Source organism: Xenopus laevis, chromosome 2S, assembly GCF_017654675.1.
Source record: "Xenopus laevis strain J_2021 chromosome 2S, Xenopus_laevis_v10.1, whole genome shotgun sequence".
Classification (NCBI taxonomy): Eukaryota; Metazoa; Chordata; class Amphibia; order Anura; family Pipidae; genus Xenopus; species Xenopus laevis.
Genome location: NC_054374.1, coordinates 62,719,734 through 62,742,870, shown reverse-complemented (window position 1 = coordinate 62,742,870; position 23,137 = coordinate 62,719,734). Strand labels below are relative to the sequence as shown.

The window sequence follows — 23,137 nt, the reverse complement described above, 5'->3', positions numbered from 1 at the left end:
AAAGTCACCAATATTTTGAAATAAAGATAGAAACTTCTAATGTGCCATAAAATAGCACAATTAAAATAACTAGAGGTATAACATTATTATGATAATTAACATTAGTTCTGGTTTTGCTTGCACAGGTGGTGACTTAAATAAAATATATATTTTTTTATTTATGTGTCCTTTCATCAGCCTATTTAGTATACTATGTTCATTCAGTGTTCATTCAGACTGCATATTATGCTGTACTCATAGAATACAGGCATTCTGTAGATGAAAGGCTAATTTACAGTAATACAATTTTTTTTTTCTACACTAACATATCTGATACACTAAAGGAAACCATCATACTTTCACGTATGCTGAAATTGTAATGCAACCTCCTTCCTCACCTATTGTGAATTGATGAATTCTCAGATAAATTCCCTCTGCTTTCCATTGTTGGTGGTGGACAGATTCTGTTGAAAGCAGAGGGACTTCAAGTCGCAGAATCCATCACTTTACAATGGAACAACAAGCATGTTTTTTTTTTCAATCTGAGGGGCCAGGTATGTTAATTGCTTTAATAAAAACCAGGTGTATTTCCAAACAGAGCCTCCTTTAGAATGAAACAAATAAAGACTGCCAAATAGCCAATCACAGCCCTCATTTGAAACTTTTTTCATGCTTTCATGTGTTATTCCTGACTATTTTTGCAATTGATTGTGGCTCGCAGGTAAAAAGGGTTGGGGACCTCTGTTATAGACCAATATTTCATGTTTAGCACAGTAACCTCTAGCATGCAATTGTATTAGGAGATGTATGCCTTAGTGCTTGAGCTATAACCCCTGAATATATCTCACGAAACAAAATTATTCAGGGTTAAACTATGCCTTTCTCAAGCTTTAAACAGCACCATTAATAATAATTATAAAAATAAAGAGCACAACACATTCTGAATTCCAGGATGCATTGGCACTGTAATGTCATATGTCATAATGTTTTGACATGACAATAATGCCATAAGATTGTATAGTTATTTTCCCTCAAAAGGACAGCAATAAAGAGGGATACATATTCTTATTATGACCAAGTATGTCTGTACCTCTCATCCCCAGTGTCCATTTAACAAGTAAGTCGCTTAAAATGGTATACCTCCCTTTGTTCGGGAGTGGGGTAGATGGCACTGAGGCAGGTCAATGACATGGTGGGATAGGATTGTCTCTATTTGGAATTATATTAACAAAGTTTTGTCCAGATTTTTAAAGATGTGTAAAAAAACACACTGTTTGGTCCAGGTGGCAACCCTTGTGAAGTATATAATTAAATTACCAGTCTACTTAATCCCAAAGCATACTGGACTTGTGCTTGTAAAACAGTCACAACAAATGAAAAAGAGAGGGGTTTGTGTACCAGTAATATTATTATCTGCCTTGCAAGGACCAAACATAGAGTAGTTTTGATTTCCCTATTTGTCTATTACCCTGTGTAGCTCAAGAAATAACAAAAACTTTAGATATTTCATCATTACAACAATAGAGAAAAAACATGCTCAGCACCAGGTGTATTCATTAAATTCATGTTGAACAAGGGGATATACTGTCCCTTTAATGTGTCCCCTGAATTTCTCTGACACGACCCTCCTTCACCGTACTCTTGATTCAATGCATTAGCTGTGCATATTTTTGGATACTTTACACCCTGGGTCAGTGCACCACTAGAAATAAAGGAATGGGTGGCTTGTGTCACTGAAACCTAAAAGGTAAGTGGAGAAATACCAGGGGAACTCTATCTGGCATTAGCAGGATTTCCTTATAGCACGGTATTATTATTATTAGATCTAATCTATTGTGCCTGGATGTTTTGAAGTTAATAGTACAACTGTAATCACAGTGACTGGAATCAATGCCACTGAGCCAGTATTCCCTGGGGCTAATAACAGCATACTAGTTCAATATCACTATGTTTGTATGCTTTGGGATTACTGCTATCTTGCCAATATCATCTAGGTCTAATGTCACTGCACTAATATATGTACTGGTTCAAAAGTATAAATCACTGTGGATCAAATATAAAAGTGTAGTTGGACATGGTGAGGTCAAGGTCTGAGTACCTCTCTCCACTGCCCTACACCATTACATAGTGGGGGTAATTTTAAAATCAAATTGCTGCATTCATTATTCTACTTGCAGTTGGCTTTAAAAAGCAAATTACTGATTGTTTGCTATAGGTAACTGCCCTTGGGCAAATTTGCCCAGTGTTGATAAATGAGCCCCGGTATTTTTCCTTCCATGTGACAACTGATTTGTGTTCATGCTATATAAGTGTGCACCAGATATGAAGCATGATAGACTGTAAATGTACATGTAAATATATGTGGGTGTTAATGTGATATTATATATTTAAATACACATTTAAATATCTATTTTTGTGTGTGATCTTATGTATATTAATGGGCAATGGTATAATATCCTTAAATAAGCAATACATGCAGAGATCTTATAATTAGCCAACATAAACCTTTAAGCTGTCTGATAGGCTAGACCAACGATCCCAATGGTACAAAAAATGTTGGAACACTCCACAGACGACGTGAAAATCATACTAATCTTCATTTTGTAAGACTATATCTTTGCATCTATGGCCAGTTTAAAAGGTTAAAGCTTTCGCTGTGACTTGTACAACTTCACAAATCAAACACCTGAAGGCAGATATAAACTAGGCAACATTATCTGACCTAATATCAGTGCCTTTTTTTTTTACATAGAAACTGAATAGAACCAGGCTCTACCAATGGCAAAAAGGGGATCCCTTAGAAGAATTAAAAGATTCCTTAAACTGTCTCTGATCTGATAAATGTGTTTATTAAATGCCAAAACAATTACCTTTCTCTGTCCTACTGCAAACAACTAATTCATAATTCAGATTGCTGAATTATGTCAGAATCTGCAAATTAAAGCAATTACATTTTTCAGTGACTCGGATCATGACCATGGTTGCAGCTGCAAAAAAAGTTAACTTGAGCAAAACACAAAAAAAACGATAAATATATACACAGGTATAAAAAAGCAGTGGTATAACTTGTTGGATCATGCTGCATGACTACAAGGGGGGGGGAGGGCTGCAGATAGAGGAGGCTTGGTAAGGCCTGTGAACCCTGTGATCTCCGTTCCAAACCCCTACACACCTTAACCACTGGAAAAAAAAATAAAGATTATATGTGAAATACAGTAAAGTATATAACACCAGCTACATCTGGATTATTTTATATATAAAAATGAAATAGCATTATAAACACCAACTACAGTTGGATTATTTTATATAATTACGATGGTTCCCCTTCAAATATTAATTTTGTTTACTATAATTTACAATTAAGATCTCTGAAGCTACAAACAGAAATAGCTGCCGTCGATGGAGAACATCTCTTAGTGCACAGATCAGCACATCAAGAATCAAAGCCACAGATCCATGCAATGATTGCATCAACATTCTGTGAATGGACTAAGCTCCTTTGATTCCTCCTTACTTATACAGCTGTACTTGATAATTAGTAATGAAACTGACAAGAGCCAAAGGTAGAAAGGGGAGGGGGAAACATAAATGTTCTGCTGGGTATCACAGCCGATATAATCAAGGAACAAAGGGGCCTACATGTTAGTGATGTGCTTCAGCACAAATTACTTTGATGTGATCATTTATCTGTTCAGTAAGGCTGTAGAATAACGTTCCCTGGCATCAATAAGAGAATCCTAGTTCAGTGTCTACTCCAAAGAGTGGATCCAACAGGAGCTTCTAACTGTGATCAGATCACAGTTCTTGCTAGGGATAGGGACAATGATAAGAATGTATCCAATGATTGCTGTGATCCTTTTATCTGTTCCTTTGTGGCAAAAGGGGCAATATATCCTTTGTTTAACATGAGTTTAATGAAAAGGGCTTTTCCTAGACATACTTTTCCCATTTTTGTCATCAGAGAAAAATCAGTTTTTTGTCATTTCTTGAAATAAATAGGGCAAACAGGGAAACTGAAGATATGCCATATTTGGTTCTTGGAAGGTAGAAAAATAGATTATCAGTATACAATCCTGCTCCCATCACCCTCTGTGAATGTTTTGTTTGCAGGAGTCCATTATACAGGAGGCTTAACTGTGGACTAGTAATTTAATTGTCTTCCTCACAATGATCAAACAACAAGTGGTGTCACTCTCCCTGTTTGCCATGGTGCATAAAAAAAACCATAGATTTAGTTGTGATTAAAACAAAATGTTCAGCACAATCCTATTCATTTAGCTCAGTGCTGTCGAACTGACCCCTCTTTTGTGGCCCCCATATGAAAGTCTGCCTGCTGTGATAGCTTCCCTTGTGTAAGATTTAAAAAGTATCAATACTGAGATTAACTGGCCCCTTCATTGTCCAAACCTGAAATTCAGACAGTAAACTCATGCATTGTTCACACCTGTAATCCCCCCTGCATTATTCACAACTGTAACACCCCTAAAACCCTTGCACTGTTCACACCTCAGACCAAGACTGAAAGTGCCCACATTGTTCACCTGTTCACACCTCATGCAAACTGCTGGAAGGTCATCAGCATTGTATCATTGTATGTAGCACAGTATGAACTGTTCATCTTAGAGTGGTCCTGATACATTCCCTGTCTCCTGCTGTATTCCCTATGCTGCCTGTGTGTGCCATACTCTGCCTGCCCTATGCTCCGTGTGTGTCATACTCTGCCTGCTCTATGCTCCGTGCGGCCATACTCTGCCTGCCCTATGCTGCCTGCATGTGCCATACTCTACCTGCCCTATGCTCCCATGTGTGTGCCCTACTTTGCCTGTGGGACGTAAGCCTTGTAAGGTCTGTTCTAGGGGTTTGGTAGCATTTGGAAATTGTTGCTAGGGGCCCTTAATGTGTTTAATCGTGTGCAGGGGGGCAGTGTTATCCACTGGGGAGGGGGAGGCATATGGATTTAAGGGTATGTTTTAATATGACCTACATTTTTCACGTATGAGTGATGAGTGATATCACACCATCATTAATGTGGACATATTCTTAAAAGTTCTTGTGGTAACATGGGTGTGGTTAAAAGTGACAGTGGTTTAAAAACAAGGAATGGTCACCCCTGGTTTTCATTATCGGCCCTCCACCACATAGGCCAGAAATTGGACAACACTGATTTAGCTCATGCTGAAAAGGGAGTAATCTGCTCCCTTTAAAGCATATGTCAATTGTGCAAGGGGGATTATATGTGCATCTAATTATCTACCTTGCAAGAACCAAAACAGGCACTAACTATAATTTTTAGTAGGAATCTGTATTGGGCAGCACTCCAAACTTTCATTACAAAGCCTTTATTTTCATCAGCAGGGCATCAGTAGCAGCAAAGTTTTGGTCCTGTCTCGGCTCTTTATCAAGCTCTACAATTTTTAGTAAAAGCCCTATTATTGCACTCATGTTGAAGAAGAGATAATCTGCCTCTTTAAGTGAGCTATTAAGGTAGTATCTATCCAAGCATTTAGTGGCTCAGAAAAAAACATTAAACAGAATCAACTGACAAATGTGATGTGTATAGCAAGAAAAAACATGAGAAAGAGAGAGAGCAACTCATACATCCAGTTTATTCTGCACCCATATATCATCTAGCCACTTTAAGGTAGAAAGCACTTTACTTGCAATTATATCAGCTGTGTCAACATGTCAAAAACAGAGTACTTTTAAATAGGGTTGCCACCTGTCTGGATTTCACCCAGACAGCCTAGTATTTGGAAGGGCTGTCCAGGTGAAACCTTATTGTCCGCATTTACAAATTAGGAAATCCAGACAGGACATTTAAAAGAGTAACATGGGGATCAGCCCATTGCTGATTGCCACATCATGAGTCCTGTCCCTGACGTCACCAGTCTTGCCCCCGCCTCACCACCTACATCATCCGCCACACAGCTGGAAAGACACAGGTCCTCCATTCTGGAGCACATAGACCTGCATATTTCTTTTATAGTTTTTTAAAAATTATTTACCTACCTCTTTCACTGGGGGGTTACTTATGTTGGCAGCCAAAAAAACTATTGCTCTGTGAGGCTACAATTTTGTTATTGTTATTTTGTGTTACATATCTTTCTAATCAGACCCTCTTATAATCATATTCCATTCAAACTAGTTTGTGGTTGTTATGGTTAGTTGGACCATAGCATTCAACCTCTTTAATTCAAAGCTGGAAAGCTGCTGAACAAAAAGTTAAATAATTCATACCACAAAAAAATTGAAGAATAATTGCAAATGGTCTATTATCTATGATACATTATCTACGATGCTTTATAAGTCAATTTAAAAGTAAACTACTCCTCTTGAAAACATTGAAAGAAAAGAGGGTGTTAGACATTATTTTGGTTATTATGACTAAAATATTGCTTAAAGTGTCAGCGTTCCTTGAATGTATGCACCTTTTTGAATTTCTGCTACTACAACTGCCAGTATACTGGAAGAAGCGCTTACTCCGATCATGAAAATCCTAGACTCACTTCTCAAACTCAGTTAGGACTTATACAGATGACCGCAATATGTAGCCATTTCACCTGCATTTGGAGCGTGCATGCACCTGTGTGAGTATGGGTCCCTTTAAATTAATAAGCTGCATTCCTTCCTGAGCTCTCCTGTAGCTGAACACTTTAAAACTGAGCGCAGGTGAGCGCATGTACAAGCCCAAAGAAGTGATTGGGAAATTGGCCACAGAGACAAATGGACGAACAAATCACATTTCTATGCTTCAATCTTTTAGGTTTTTAGGCTCTCACACTCCAGGACACTTAGGGCAGGATATCACTTACAACCTAATCTTTACTAGATCCATTAAAAACAGCTCCCTGACACATGTAGGCATCAACAAAATGTACTCCTTAGAAGCATCTGGGGTCTGACCCTCAAAAATTGTGCTTTAAGAAAAAGGGGGAGCTATACCCATAGAAGATATATACTTATGAGTAAATTAAGGAAAGTCAATGCTACTAAGATTTCGCCAAGACTGCATGACATTAAAGAGGCAATCAATAATTTAAATGAAAACTGGAATACATCTAAATCATAAGTGCCTCGCCAACTCATGATCTAAGCATATCTAGCACAGTGAAAAATGAAGCGGTATCAGCCATGAATACATGCAATCAAACATCACAAGATTGATTACACTTTACCAGCTGCTGGATGGATTCTGAACTCATTTCTGCATTGCTGTCAATTTGGCTGCAAAGGGTTAAGTGTCAACTATGAAACATGTAAAAGGAAGTAATTTCCCTTTTTAACAGATTACAGCATAATACAATAAAATGTTAACTGTTTCTATGCTAATATAAAAGCCACACAAAAACAGAGCTGGTTACCCATGTTGGCAGTGATAGTGTTTGCCAGAGCTTTGCTTAGACAATGAATGAGTTAACTGACAATAAAGTGGGATGTCTAGGGGGGGCAATGATTGCATTCTGTGCAACCAAGAGGAATAGGGAATTCCTTTCACCTAAGGCAGTGAGCGTGGGCAGTAGTTTGTAGCTGAAATTAGACACAAATGGATACCACATCTTATAACTAATATTTGCAGAGATCTGCTCAGATCTGGCACCCATGTTTATTCCAGCTGAGCTGTCAAATGCTCTTTTACTTTCCATTAGAGACAGTTATCTCTGTATGGCTTAGTCGCATTAGTGTTTGTGTGTCAACTTTAGTCATATTTGCTCAGTTGCGGTCAATATACATTAAAAGTGAGCTTATTAAAATAGCATTAGCTGCTCTGACTAAACACACACATATAATATGCATTGGGTCTAACCAATCAACTGTGTTCCTGCAATCATGCACCCATATCAAAGCAGTGTGCTGGATATTCCTATCTGTGTTCATTTCCCAGAATTATTTTGCCTGCAGACCTCCATTGCTGATCTACAGCTCCCAAACCATCATCCGCTGACAGGAATTGACTGGGTGTTGCAACTTAAAGGGGAACTATCGCAAAATGAAAATTTATATAAGCTTCAGCATACTGAAATAAGAAGTTTTCTAAATGCAATCAATTAGAAAATTCTATACGGTTTCTGAAATAATCAAGTCTCAGCATCTGTTTCTCTTCATGCAGGAGTTGGGTGTCAGATAATTATTGACAGTTAGATCCAATATATCTTATAGGGGGCTCCTTTTGCCTAGAAATGTATTAGAGCTCACTCTATTAAAATCACCAGACATCCTGTCTCTCTACATGCAGAATTTGTGCAAAAGGCAGTTATTTTGTTAGATTTTGTTTGTACTGGAATCAGTTATTTGAATGAGCTCAAATTAATCTGCTAGGAAAGGAAGCCCCTCCTATAAGATATATTGGATCTAACTGTCAATGAATATCTGACACCCAACTGCTGCATGAAGACAGAATGAAGAGAAACAGAGGCTGAGAGAGGGATGGTTAAGATAAACTTGATTATTTCAGAAATGCAATATATTAAATTGATTGTATTTAGCACATTTTCTTATTTCAGTATGATGAAGCTTATATTCAATTTTCATTTTCGCGATAGTTCCCCTTTAAAAAAAATCGGTTTAATATAATGAACCTTAATATATGGTTATAGGTTAAAAAAATTATTCACACACGGTCAGTCCATTTATACATACAGACACAGACACACACTCACAAAAACAGATACAAAAGGCAAATGTAGTATTTATCGTTCAGGAGCGGTGACATTGCTAATATATCACTTACAAGTAGCAGCACAAAGGGTATGTGGCTCCATATATATAGTGACACCAAGGCAGTTCTACAAAGTGTGAGAGAAGAGGAAAGTTGTGGGTTCTCGCTATCACCTCACTGACACACACAAACTGTAGCGCTCGCAGCCATATCACAGGCTTGAACATCTCTCCATTCCATGTGAACATGTGACCAGGCAGCCTCCACACGCATTGCAGCCCAACTCACCTTTGCTCTGTTTGCAAACAGGGCGCCTGTAGGGAGGCAGCCGACTTCTCCCCAAGGACCTCACTGCAGGTGAAAGCGCTTCCAGCTGCAGCCTACAGTGTCCCTGTCCGTCCCGCCTGTCTCTATTAAGAGCCTTTGAAGCGAACTCCTCCCTTTTATTAAAGGCTTCGGTGACATGCCAGGCAACTGCCTATCCTTGGAAGGAAGGGATCGGGCAACAGAGGGGACGTGCCAGGGTCAGGGGGAGGGGAGAAGCGGAGGGAACTGTAGAGAGACTGGCAGCTGGAACGCAAATACAATGACACACAGCGCTGAGCAGCTTCCATTTCACTTGTGGAAGGGTTGTTGTTTACTTTAGGCAGTGACTGATATGGATATATTCCCGGAATATTCTATTGCAGGGCTGTCCAACTGGCGCCCCCCTTGTGTGGCCCCCACATGAAAGCCTGCCTGCTGTGTCTGCTTACCATGTGTAAGCATTGTTTAAACCTCAAATTCAGACTAATACCCTGTATTGTTCACACCTGTGACACCTCTATTGTTCACACCCTAAATCCCTGTACTGTTCACACCTGAGAACCAGACTGAAACTGCCCACATTGTTCACCTGATCACACCTTATTCAAAATGCTAATGGGGCACCAGCACTGTGTCACTGTATGCAGTACATCTTAGAGTGGTCCTGATAGGTTTCCCTGTCTCCTGCCCTGTTCTGTCTTCCTTATGCTCCCTGTGTGTGCCATACTCTACCTTCCCTATGCTCCCTGGGTGTGACAGTCTATGCCTGCTCTATGCTCCTTGGGGGTTCCATTCTATGCCTGCCCTAATCTCCTTGGGTGCTCCATACTCTGCCTGCCCTATTGTGCTTGGGTGCGCCATACTCTGCCAGTGTCTGCCGTATTCTGCCTTCCCTGTGCTCCCTGTGTGTGTCCTGCTTTGCCCGTGGAACATAAGACTGGTATTTGTTCTGGGGTTTTTTAGCATTATTGTTATGGGCCCCTAAGGTGTTTAATCATGTGCTGGGGAGGGAGCTGTTGAGTTATCCACAGGGGAGGGGGAGGTATATGTATTTAAGGGTATGTCTTAAAGGAACAGTTCAGTGTGAAAATAAAAACTGTGTAAATAGATAGGCCAGGGGTGTCCAAACTTTTTGCAATGAGGGCCAGATTTGGTGAGGTGAAAATGTGTGGTGGCCGACCATTCAGCCTGACATTCTTTGAACCATTAACATCATTTAACTTAATTTAAACAAGGAATCGCCTAGCCGTAATATTTGGGGACATTAGTGAAATGATCTGCCACTTGGTCTATACTGCTGCCTGTGTGCTGAAGTTGTTAGCAATAGACACGCACTGGCATGTAGTTTACTGTACTGGCACGTCAGTAGGTCTATTGACACCTTCAGCACACAGGCAGCAAGTGGCAGATCATTTCTCTAATGTGCCCAAATATTACAGATAGGCGATTCCTGATTGCACTGTGCTGAGGGGCCACTTTAATATTAATTTCATGATGGAGGCTGAGGGCCGGTGTAAATTTGAAAATGGGCCACATTTGGCCCCCGGGCCGTACTTTGGACATGCCTGAGATAGGCTGTGCAAAATAAAAAATGTTTCTAATATAGTAAGTTAGTTAATAGTGTTATGGCTATTATATTAGACATACAGCCTTTATACATTACATTTTTGCCTAACTAACTACATTATAAACATTTTTCATTTTGCACAGCCTATCTATTTACCCAGTTTTTATTTTTACAATGAACAATTCCTTTAATATGACAACTTTTTTCACATATGAGTGATACCAGCACCAACCATTTGGTTTTTTGGTGTGCTATAATGTCGACATGGGGTAACATGGGTGTGGTTTAAAGTGTGTGTGGTCTAAAAACAGGGAGCGGATAACACTGGTTTCTATTATTGGCCCTCCACCATGTAGACCAGAAACATTCCAGCCCTCGGTACCACAGAAGTTGAGCAGCACTGTTCTATTGTGTTTGGTTGTAGTAGTCCTATGTGCAGTTGGGACTGGACAGAAAACAGCGCAGTGTGCAACAATTTTCCTTTTGGTTTCCCTGTACAAAGTGACATGCAGAGCAAGAATGGGAGAATGTGATATCCACACAGTCATTTGCAGTTGTACTATCATCTTTCAGTAAATATGAAGGGAAAGATGGGAAAATGAACTGTACAATTCATTGGGGTATATTTATCAAACAGTGAGAACGCCCAGTCCGCTAGAGTGAAATACTGCCTTTCTCTATCCATTTCTATGGCATTTTTAAAGGCGTGTTTATCAAAGGGTGAACTTTCACTTTAACCCATTGATAAATAAATAGAAATGAATGGAGTGTGGAGGACTTTCACTCTAGCGGACTGTGGTGATCTCAGACTTCACTCTTTGCTTTGATAAATATACCCCACTGTGTGTACTCACCCACTGATACCAGTTATAAACAAATTTCCTTACCAGAATTGGCCTGTGAAACCTTTTGCCATTAAGTCATTTCATTAAACCATGTTACCCTGCAAAACATATTAGTTTAAATGTTTGTAAAAAACATACAGATGTACAGCAGGACACCCAGAAAAAAACCTGGTCCTCATGGGCCCTGCCAACCCAGACCACTCCTCTCTGACTTCCCCTCCAAATAGTGGCCAAATGGAGAATAAAAGTTAGGCACAATGGAGGTAGGGGGGTTGCAGCTTCTGTTATTCTTTGGGTGACCTGACCTCACAGTTAGGGTGGGGGGCAGGGGATTTATGGGGGCATTTTAGGTGGCAGCCACTGTGGCCCCCAGTCCAATGCTGCGTAAAAATGTTAGGGGGATCCGCTGATCTCCATTCTTTTACCAGTTGCTCACCAGTAGAACACTGTTACACAAATCAACCTGGCCCTCACAAGGTGTTGAAGGGAAGGTTTGGTGCCACTGGCTTGTAACCCTCTTCATATGGATTTGTAGAAAGAGAGAGTTCTTAATCAAAAAGTTAACTTATTTAGCCACTTTCTGAGAATAACAGCAGTGAAGGAATGTGAGAACCTAGTGATATAGCAAGAGTAAGCAGTTTTACAGAGATTCATGATCGAAAGGATGTGTCTCAAAAGTAAAGACGTTTCAATGGAATGGATCCTCTCCAGTACAATTCCTCAGAAAGAAGATATTCTGTGGTCTCTACGGTTAAAGGAACATTAACACCAAAAAATTAAAAGGTTTTAAAGTAATGAAAATATAATGTATTGTTGCGCTACACTGATAAAACAAGCTGCTGTGTAGCCAAGAGGGCAACCATTCAGTCTGAAAAAAGCAGAAAAGGCACAGGTTACATAATAGATATACAAAAGTTCTGTAGAATACAATAGTATTCTATCTGTTTATCTGTTATCTTCTTGTGCTTTTTCCCCCTTTTCAGACTAAATGGCTACATAGCATCTTGTTTCTATATAAATTATAATAATATTTTTGAAGCAAACACCAGTACAGGTTCCATATATTTTTATTACTTTAAAATACATTTTTGGTGTTACTGTTCCTTTAAGGAGGTGTTGCTTATGGAGCTTTTACTCCGTGTGCCTTCTGCTTGGTGGACTGGTAACTACTCTTTCTAAAGTGGCCTGTCTGACCAGCAATCTGGAAGAGCGTGCTATGCTGACTACCACTACCTTTTAAAAGTTCACAGGGTCCTTGCTCCCTGATGTCCCCTTTGAACTCAAACATTGATACTTAGGCCTTATTTTCTAGGCTTTCAGAACATCTATCTCTGATACTAGGTAGACCAAACAGGGTTATCCTTGTGTTCAATCTAGGGATGCACCAAATCCAGGATTCGGTTTCGGGATTCGGCCAGGCTTCGGCCTTTTTCAGAAGGATTCGGATTCGGCCGAATCCTTTTGCCTGGCCGAATCCGAATCCTAATTTGCATATGCAAATTAAGGGCGGGAGGGAAATGGCATGACTTTTTGTCACAAAAAACGGAAGTAAAAAAAATTTTTTTTCCCCTTCCCACCATTAGGATTCGGTTCTGTATCTTTCACAAAGGATTCGGGGGTTCGGCCGAATCCAAAAAAGTGGATTTGGTGCATCCCTAGTTCAATCCACATATATAAAACTCAAACCACCCATTGATCATCTGGGAAACGTCAACCCCACAGGGCATAGGTAACAGACTGGGGATGTCCTGGGCATTAGGGGGGAAACAACTGCGATAAAATATGTGTCACCCTGCAATGGTGTGGGTATGGACACACAGAATTCTTTATTTCTCAATAGAAATGAAAAGAAAATTGCAGTAAACTCTACAAACAGGGGTCAAGGGATGTGTGTGGATAGTGGACCTAGACATATGAAAATCAGGGATGTAAATATTGGCAGACATAGGAGGTTTCAATAGTTGTACATAATAAAATGTGTCATTATGCTATGGTATGGGCACGGACACACAGAATTCCTTATTTCTTAATAGAAAAAAAAGAAAATTGCAGTAAAGGTGGTCAGTCCAAAACTCTATGCATATGGATAGAGGACCTTTAGAGATATAAAATCAGGGCTGTAAATATTGGTAGGGGTGTCAATACACATAATTGCAAAATTAAATAATTCCTGGCTGGTCCACTTTTTACTCTTCCTTTACTTTCTTATAGTCACAACCTTTCTCACTACTCCGGCCAAGGTGTCCATATTAAAACAAACATTTAACATTTTTACAGAACTGGATGGAACATTTTTCCACATATTAGGAATTGATGTAGGGTCTTATTCATTTGTTAATCTTTAAGCATGGATTTAAATGTTTAAAAACATTATTAAAGGTATGGGATCTGTTATCTGGAAACCCGTTATCCAGAAAGCTCAGAATTACAGAAAGGCCCTCTCCCATAGACTCCATTATATCCAAATAATCTAAATTTTGAAAAATGAATTCCTTTTTCTCTATAATAATAAAACAGTACCTTGTACTTGATCCAAACAAAGATGTAATGAATCGTTATTGGAATCAAACACAGCCTATTTGGTTTATCTAGTACATTTAAGTTATGAAGATCCAAATTACGGAAAGATCCCTTATCCGGAAGTCTTCAGGTCCCGAGCATTCTGGATAACAGGTCTAATACCTGTATATCATTTTTTAAAGAAACATAGTATGACAGACTATGGACAAGTGAATCCAGTATAGTATATAATTGAGGACATGATAGCACTTGGTGCGGCATTTTCTGAGTCTTATCAGCATAGCATTTTACAACTGGTCTTGCCACTGAGACTTTCCACTTTGCAATCACTTTACTTACAGTTGACTGGGGAAGCTCAATAGTTTGATCTTATTGAAAAAATGCACTCCTATGATAGTACAACCTTGAATGTCATCAAGTTCTTCAGTGTAGACCATTCTAGTACCAAGTTTGTTGTAGTAGCTAACATGGCAGTGGGCTTAAAGAGGTTCACTTTAGGTTAACTATTGTTTTGTTATAGAATAGCCTTTTGCATAGCAACATTTCAATTGGTCTTTCCATTTTTATATGTCTTTAAATATTCTGCCTGTCTCTTATGCATCCTTCAAATAGGTTTGCTGACACAAAAACCTATTGAGGCTACTGTGAGTCTAGAATTATATTATTTTTGTTACTTAATAATTAATTTATTATATTTCTATTTAGGTAATCTTCAAGGATACTTTAGGACAGTGTCTCATTAAAATGGGAAACTATTTTGCCTGCCTTAAATCATCTGCAGGTGTCATTCTTATGTGGTTGCAGGAAAAGATGAACTATATTGGAAGTAAATGGATTTGCTGTTATTTCTATCATTCGGTGTTTACAAGAGAGCAGAATTGTCAGAATACAATTGACAGGACTATTTAGGTTTCTTATAGGACATTGTAGATTTGCTTTCATACAGAGCATTGTCTTGTTTTTGTCCTATTATATAAATTTGATAACAGTTCAATCATTTGGGGCTTTCATATTTGTGATAAATGTTTGGAATGACTATATGGGATATGGTAAAAGATATGAAAGATCAGTAAGTAGAAGGAATGATGTTCAAGTTCTGTGGAAAAAGCTGCCATAAATCATACATTGAATTATACTGATCACTGAAGTGTATCAATCATAACAGGACTGTCATACACCCTTCATGATGTATGGTTCCACTTCTGTGGGAAAATCAAAATGCATTTGAATATGTTTCCTGCTGTGTATTTGCCATTTGGTGAAAAAACAGAAAAGGAAAGAAACACACATAAGTATCAGCTCTTTGTAGCAAATATGTGGGCTGTTTATAGTTGTCCATTATACAAATTATATACTTCAAGAATTCCTATGTATTGTCACAAAATTGTCACAAAGTGTTTTACTTTACTTGTACATTTAATGGAGTTTATTTCCTTTGCATGGCTGTTTCTAGCTTTCCTTTTGTGCCACAAAGCTCAAATACTGTAGCTTGTATCTACTATTATAAAAATTATATCTATATATATATATATATATATATATATATATATATATATATATATATATATATATATATATATATATATAATATATTTATATTGATAAAGGTCCCTGTGAGGACCGAAACGTTGATCTAATAAAATAAGTTTTATCTTGACAAATCCCAGTGTGCTTTAGCTTTCTACATGGATATATATATATATATATATAGTATTTATTTGTACATCTAGTATGTTGAATGGTTACTCCAGGGAGGTCAAACTTAATCCAAATGTTGTGTATTCCCAACATTATCAGTCAGAGTTAGGTTCTCTTTAAAAAAAAACAATATCTCCTTAAAATACAAAAACAATGTTGTACATAAAGCAAACCTGCCCTGCACACAAAGCTTAATACTATTGATCTAGAGTTAAACATCTAATTACATTATAATTGAACATATACAAATCCAAAATAATGATGAAAGAGACATTACATGTAATTAGGCATGACTTATTATTTGGGAAGGCCTTTCTTTTAGGATCCATCATAATGACGTCTGATGTTAATTATTCCGTAAAAAATAGAAGAGAACAAGAAGAGTGTTCATTAGTTTTCTTTTGTTTATTCAGAGAATAGTCATGATGTGGTTGAAGTTACCTGTGCAACCTGTATATTTTGGAAGGTCTTTATATTTGATGAGGAAACTAGTGATGTTTGGAAAGCTGTGCACACATGGAGGAATTGCCAGTAGGAAGTGTTTTGGAACTGCCAAATTGAAGGAAAATTCTGAATTTGTCTAGATTTTGATTGTCCTCACCATTACTCAATGTATAGCTGAGAAGAGGTCATTTCCAGTGGTGTAACTATAGAGGAAGCAGACCCCCGCAGTCGCAGGGGGGCCCATCACTAATCATAACATACCTGCATATTTGCAGTATTATAATACAGGAATAAACTTGTTGGCATGATTTCCACAAACAGCAATGCAGTTGCACCCTTAGTGATCATTTCTTGCAAGATTATACTGATAACTATAGAAAATGCTTGTGCACAGAAAGCAATATGATTGGTGCCTCTCAAGCATGTGTAAAGTCAACTTTGCAAAGAATGTGGGTTCATTGTACAAAATACACCATACTACAGAGCATACTTGTTTTATAATACCAATTTGCAAACAGGAATAATGAAGAATGTTGTTTTATGTATTTTATAAGGTCAGTCATACATATTTGTATATTTGTGAATGGGTCAAACTGTTCAATTTTTTTTTCTGGAGAAAAGTTTTAAGAATTCTGGAAAAGTTTTCAGAATGGTACTTTGCAAGAAAGGCTTAGCCGTTCTAGGAGACACAGCAAGTTGTAGCCATTTTAATTTTCTTCTGTAATTTTTAAATAGTGCACTACCTGCAGTTTTATTGGGGTTCTTTCTTTTCACACAGGTGTGTGTGTACATATATAATGCATTTTCAAAGCCAGTAAGTGATGCTGGGATTTTTAGTCGAATAACAACTGGAGGGCCACAACTGTAACCTCTTTGCTCTATATTAACTGCCAGTGGAGCTACATTGAGGCTATAGCTAGCTAAGAAAGCAGCACAGGCTTTATAAAATCTAAATTAATAAAATTGTGGCTGTGTTCTCTCTGTGTGTTTTTCAGCACAGGGTTTATAAAATCTAAATTAATAAATTTGTGGCTGTGTTCTCTCTGTGTGTTTTTCAGCACAGGGTTTATAAAATCTAAATTAATAAAATTGTGTCTGTGTTCTCTGTGTGTGTTTTTTCAGTCTCTCTCAACCTTCAAACTCTCTTTCCAATCAAAATACATTGCCCTTAGCAACCAAATGAGCGATGGAAGAAAGAGAGACCAGCTATCAAATTGATACCATGGAAACATCACCATGGCAACAAAGCAACTGGCCCATCCTGTATCTCTTTCACATGTCAGGAGATTTAATTTTGTTAAGACAGAGCAAGCAGCAAACAGATCAAAAGTGTCATCCCTTGCATCACAGCTAAAGCTGACACAGATTTTTTACCATTAAAACTGACACATACCATTACTCTTCAGCAATAATTATCTTGCTTTATCTGTATGTTTTATAAAATGGTCAGATGAAGGTTTAGTTAAGGGGGTAGTTTACATGTGATTTAAAGATTTTAAGTGTGTTCTAGGAAGTTCTATTTTAGCAACTGGCCTTCATTTTTTATTCATTATTCATTTTTTAATTATTTGCCTTCATCTTCTGCCCCTTTTCAGCTTCCAAATAGGACCCACTGCCTCGGAAACCAGAAATCTATTGCTCTATGAAACTACAGTCGTATTGTTATTGTTACTTTTAAGTACTTCTGTGAAGCTACAGTTGTATTGTTATTGTTACTTTTAAGTACTTCTAACAATACAAAGCCTGATAGGCACTGTAAAATATCAGTACTGGAAGCAGATATTATTTAGCATCAAAATGTCCTGCTATTAAAGGGGCTTTATATCCAATTTTTTGCATGATTTCAATGAATAGGGCTTGTTCTGAACATATGTTTTGCTTGGACTAAACTCTTTGTGAGGCAGATTGTTAATATACACCCCTGTCACTCTCCATTTATTATGACTATTTTGTTAGCAGGAGTACCCTATAGATGATGCTTATCTTTGCACTGGTAGTCTATACCTACTTTTTAATACTATGTACTGTCCATGGACCAAACATGGAATAGTTTCAGTTTACCTGTTTACCCTGTTTAGGTAAAGAAATTGCAAGAAAACATTATTTTTGTGATTAAATCATTAAAACAAGAGACAGATAGTACTGTCCCTATCATTAAAAAATGTTGCAGATGCAAAAACTCATGTTGGCCCCTCTGATTTAGTAGCTCATGGGCAAAGTAACTATATCTCTATTATTAAAGTAACCCTCTCCTAACCAGCTTTCACTATATCCGGTAGGGTCTTCACAGTGTGACTTTGTTATGTAATTCACCCTTGTCTTCATGCAAATGAAACCCACCAAGTGAGGTTGAAACGAGAGTTTTCATACATGAGAGTCCTCTTTTTCTCCAATCTGCGCAGGACATCTGCAAGTATTGAAAATGTTTGGATGATGGCCACACTGTGAATGCAGATTATACAGTAATTTGCAGACCGAATGTGGCTTTGCAGTTTGTTTAAATTTGTAAATCACTGGATTTTTTCTTTTTGAAGATCATATGCCACTTATGCTATTTGGTTGGGCTGCATTTGTGGTTATTAACTATTATACTCACTAAACCACATACTGTATTGTCTTACTAGTAGACATTTGTCACACTACAAATGAAAATTAAGCACAAAGTTAAAGAGATAAATATTTTATACACTGACTGCACTGCACAGGACTGCACTGGATTTGTCAAAGACTCAAACATAGTTTTGATTAATTATATGTAGATGCGATGCAGTAGTAATGCAGTGATGATTATTGCTCGTGAATTTCATGGGGAAATCTTCCTCTAATTTTGTAGTTCTTTGCAAAGACAATTTACAGCATAACCTGGATATAGGAATTCCTGCACAAGAGGAGGGATATTTTACTGTCTTCTTTATGTAATGGTTATCTGAGCTTGTGTGCACTTTTGAATTTGAGGCCTCTCAAAGTATTTTAACTGTTTTGTGTGTTTTTTGTGCTTAACTTAAAAGCATTTCAAAGCCAATAGCACTTTATAAATAAAACTATTTTTGCAGGTAAAAATTTGTGAGTGCCCTTTTTATGTGGTTGCTGATTTTCTAGCATCTCTGAACCGGAAATTTTTTTTTTGATTGTTTATAATGTTATTGATCCCGACACCAACCACCCAGATGCAGTGGGCATACCAGATAGCACTCAAAAGTGGAATGGTAAAGACCATTGTATTTATTTACTATATGGTAATTTCTACTACAAAATTATACTAGTTAGCTTCAGTTTTGTCAAAGCAGTTTTAACCCTTGTGCTGTAGGTCACACACAGTAGTAACAGCATGCTAGCACTGAAGATTTATGGATGGCACAGGGGAAATAACGTTGAACATGTATCTCAAAATAAATGTATATATATATATATATATATATATTCACTTCTAATAATACAATACAATTGATCATTCACCACTGGAATCTACTGGTCTGAGTGCGGGTACTGTGGGACAATGTATATATATATATATATATATATATATATATATATATACATATATATATATATATATATATATATATATATATATATATATATATATAAATATATATATATATATATATATATAAAACCAAAAAAAAGGATCCGCACTCACAGGACTTATATAAATCTAAAAAAACTGTATTGTTGTATGCGTGACTAACGTTTCAGCCGCCTCCGAGGCCTTTCTCAAAGTGTCTAATGGTTAGTACAGATGCACATAAATACAAACTTTGGCGGGAAACTAGACAAATTGGATCTGATGTAGTGACATTGTCACAGAAACGTAACTTAATTTAAATATCACTCATTACATACAAGCTGACCTAAAAGCTGCAAAGCACGTATATAAATAACAGTTATAGATCATCACATTTAAGACAATATATCTCTTCTACAGATAAAATCATGGTATTTTGTAAGTACCGTATATACTCGAGTATAAGCCGAGTTTTTCAGCATCCAAAATGTGCTGAAAAAGTCTACCTCGGCTTATACTCGGGTCAGCGGGCAGCAGCCGAGATTGCAGTCACTTTTAATCATTTCTATACCAACAGTACACTTGGGGAGAGACTGCAATATCCCACAATGCCCTCTGTTGGTTTTATGAAAGAATAACAGTGCGCCCTCTGTTGGTTATATCAAAGAATAACAGTGACTGCAATATCACACAGCGCCATCTGTTGGTTGTATCAAAGAATAACAGTGACTGCAATATCACACAGCGCCATCTGTTGGTTGTATCAAAGAATAACTAACTGCAATATCACACAGCGCCATCTGTTGGTTGTATCAAAGAATAACAGTGACTGCAATATCACACAGCGCCATCTGTTGGTTGTATCAAAGAATAACAGTGACTGCAATATCACACAGCACCATCTGTTGGTTATATCAAAGAATAACAGTAACTGCAATATCACACAGCGCCATCTGTTGGTTGAATAAAGGATTAACAGTGATGGCAATATCACACAGCGCCATCTGTTGGTTGAATAAAGGATTAACAGTGATGGCAATATCACACAGCGCCATCTGTTGGTTATACGAAAGATCAGTGATGGTTTTATGACACACAGCACTCTCTGCACAATTCTCTGTCACCATCAACTTTGCAAAGAAGTCCGGTCGATCGCTGGGGGAGTCTCTTTGGCGGAAGGTGCGCTGCTGGGAGACAGGGCTGTAGTTGTGTCTAGGCTTATACTAGAGTCAATAAGTTTTCCCAGTTTTCGTAGGTAAAATTAGGTACCTCGGCTTATACTCGGATCGGCTTATACTCGAGTATATACGGTATGTTGCAACTCATTTATAATATTGTACCTAGATGGTTATGCAACATAACTTTGCACATTGTTACAAAAAAACAACCTAAAATTGAGTTAGATTAACAGGCCTGCATGGAGATTCATTCCTTTTTTTTGCTACTTGTTTTATCTGTTGTTAAAATACCACTCGCTAGGAAGTTTGATGTTCCCTACGTTTATTCACAGCCTTAAATCATCAGATGAATGTGGATTGTATATATATATATATATATATATATATATATATATATATATATATATATATATATATATATATATATATATGGTATTTCAATTTTAATAAGAGAAGCAAATACGTTTTGCTGGGTTTGTACTTGCTTTTCCTTTAAAGTACTAAAAAGCTTTATCAAGCTTTATCAAAACATCTGCCCACCATTGGGTAAGCAGAAAAAAGTAAAACAATTTAATGCATTATTTACTTAAAGGAACAGTTCAATGTAAAAATAAAAACTGTGTAAATATATAGACTGTGCAAAATAAAAAATGTTTGTAATATAGTTAGTTAGCCAAAAATGTAATTTATAAAGGCTGAAGTGACTGGATATCTAACAGAACAGAACAGAACAGAACATGACTTCCTGTTATGGGACACAGTGAGTTTGCAATTGATCCTCAGTATGTAGGTCAGATTCGAAAGCAACAGTTATGACCCATTTGCCCCCCCCTCAAGTTACTGATTCGTTACTGCCTAGTAACCAATCAGTGGAAACTAAGAGAGCTGCAAAGCAGGATGCAGTGACTATTATGTTACACAATACACATTCATTCACTCCAGCCTTTATAGGTTTAATTTTTGGTTAACTAACTGTATTGAAAACATTTCTTATTTTGCCCCGCCTATTTATTTACCCAGTTTTTATTTTTTACTAAACAATTCCTTTATGGTTGCCTGTCTCACACTGGGACAAACAATCAGTTATGATGCACCAAATCCCAGTCTATATACATCATAATCTTGCCCCCATGGCCTTTTTTTTTTTTACAAACTATACAGTGTTTACAGTACCGTGTATACAGCCACTGGACTTTTGGGAAAATCAAACATAAGTTTGAGCACACACTATTTTCCCTTTATAAATAATGGACTGCTATTGTTTATGGCACATGAGGCTAATAACATCATTGGTGTCCATTTACTTAGAGCCGAGCTGCCCAGAAGAGCTGATGTGGCCCCCCAAAGGACTTTTGCATGGCCCCCAATTCAGTCTAAGGCACGATAGACTTCATTGCATGACATAATTTAAAAGAGACAAAGAAAAAGGAAAAGTACCCTGCTAACAATCTTACTTGGCAGTTACTTATATAAATTTTTTCAATACCTGTTAATTTAAAGACTTAATATATTCCAGTGCAAACCCTCTGATTGTGATTAGACCAATCACATGAATTGTTAAATACTAAAGTGCAGTGCTACAAATTAATTATATCATTAATAAGAATTAGACAATTAAAATTAATTGCAGATAAAGTGCAGTGCAATGGAATTCATTCAAATAAATGAAAATTAAAAAGTTTTTATAAGAACCAATAGATAATTCTGCCAACAATAAAATCAATTATAAATTGTGGCAATATTATTTGATGAGTGATTATTGTACCTACGTCCAAATTGGACTAAAAATGTATTAATTAAGTGCTTTCCAGTGCTAAATCAATGATTCATTATAACTCAGGTAATTAATTATAAATTCATTAGAATAATCACATTAACTAGGATAAATACTAAAAAACAATACTCAGGTTCATGAATTGAAATAGGAAAATGGAAAAGGAGAGAGGTGGAGTTGTCCCAAATCTACTACCTAAATTATGTCTAATCCCTGGGACACCACAAAGGCAAAGAAGGCAGAGAAACCGGGACTGTGGTCTTGAGTGTTAATCTAAGCCCTAAACAGTCAAGAGCTATAACGGCCTAAAAAAACACAAATCCGCGGCCTCCTGTAAGTTCAGTATTCAGAGAAAAGAGAAGAAGTGAACCGAGTGCTTGATTAATTAAATAATTTTAAAGGGATGGTTCACCTTTAAGTTAACTTTTAGTATGTTATATGATGTCTAATTTTAACCAACTTTTCAATTGGCTTTCAATTTTAATTTTTTCTAGTTTTTGAATTATTTTCTGATTCTTTCCAGCTTTTAAATTGGGGTCCCTGATCCTATCTAAAAACAAAAAGCTACATATGTATTGTTATTGCTACTTTTTATTAATCACCTTTCTGTTCAGGCTCTCCCCTATTCATATTCTAGTCTTTTCTTCAAATCAATGCATCATTGC

The 23,137-nt window shown here is 37.2% G+C and overlaps 2 protein-coding genes across 9 annotated transcripts in view; one reads left to right on the top strand and one right to left on the bottom strand.

The window, feature by feature from the left end:
- cdk18.S (cyclin-dependent kinase 18 S homeolog) overlaps nucleotides 1-9,188 on the bottom strand; it is a 93,193-nt gene extending 84,005 nt beyond the window's left edge. Inside the window, exon 1 of one of the 2 annotated variants that reach the window (XM_018249366.2) lies at nucleotides 8,924-9,188. The gene's annotated coding sequence lies outside the window, so the exon portion shown is untranslated. Of the gene's footprint in view, nucleotides 1-8,707; nucleotides 8,867-8,923 lie in introns of those variants that run through there. The other variant, XM_041583875.1, reaches the window with a different exon arrangement.
- The window catches only part of elk4.S (ELK4, ETS transcription factor S homeolog), a 301,246-nt gene that overhangs the window by 175,077 nt on the left and 103,032 nt on the right, over nucleotides 1-23,137 (top strand). The window lies entirely within an intron of this gene.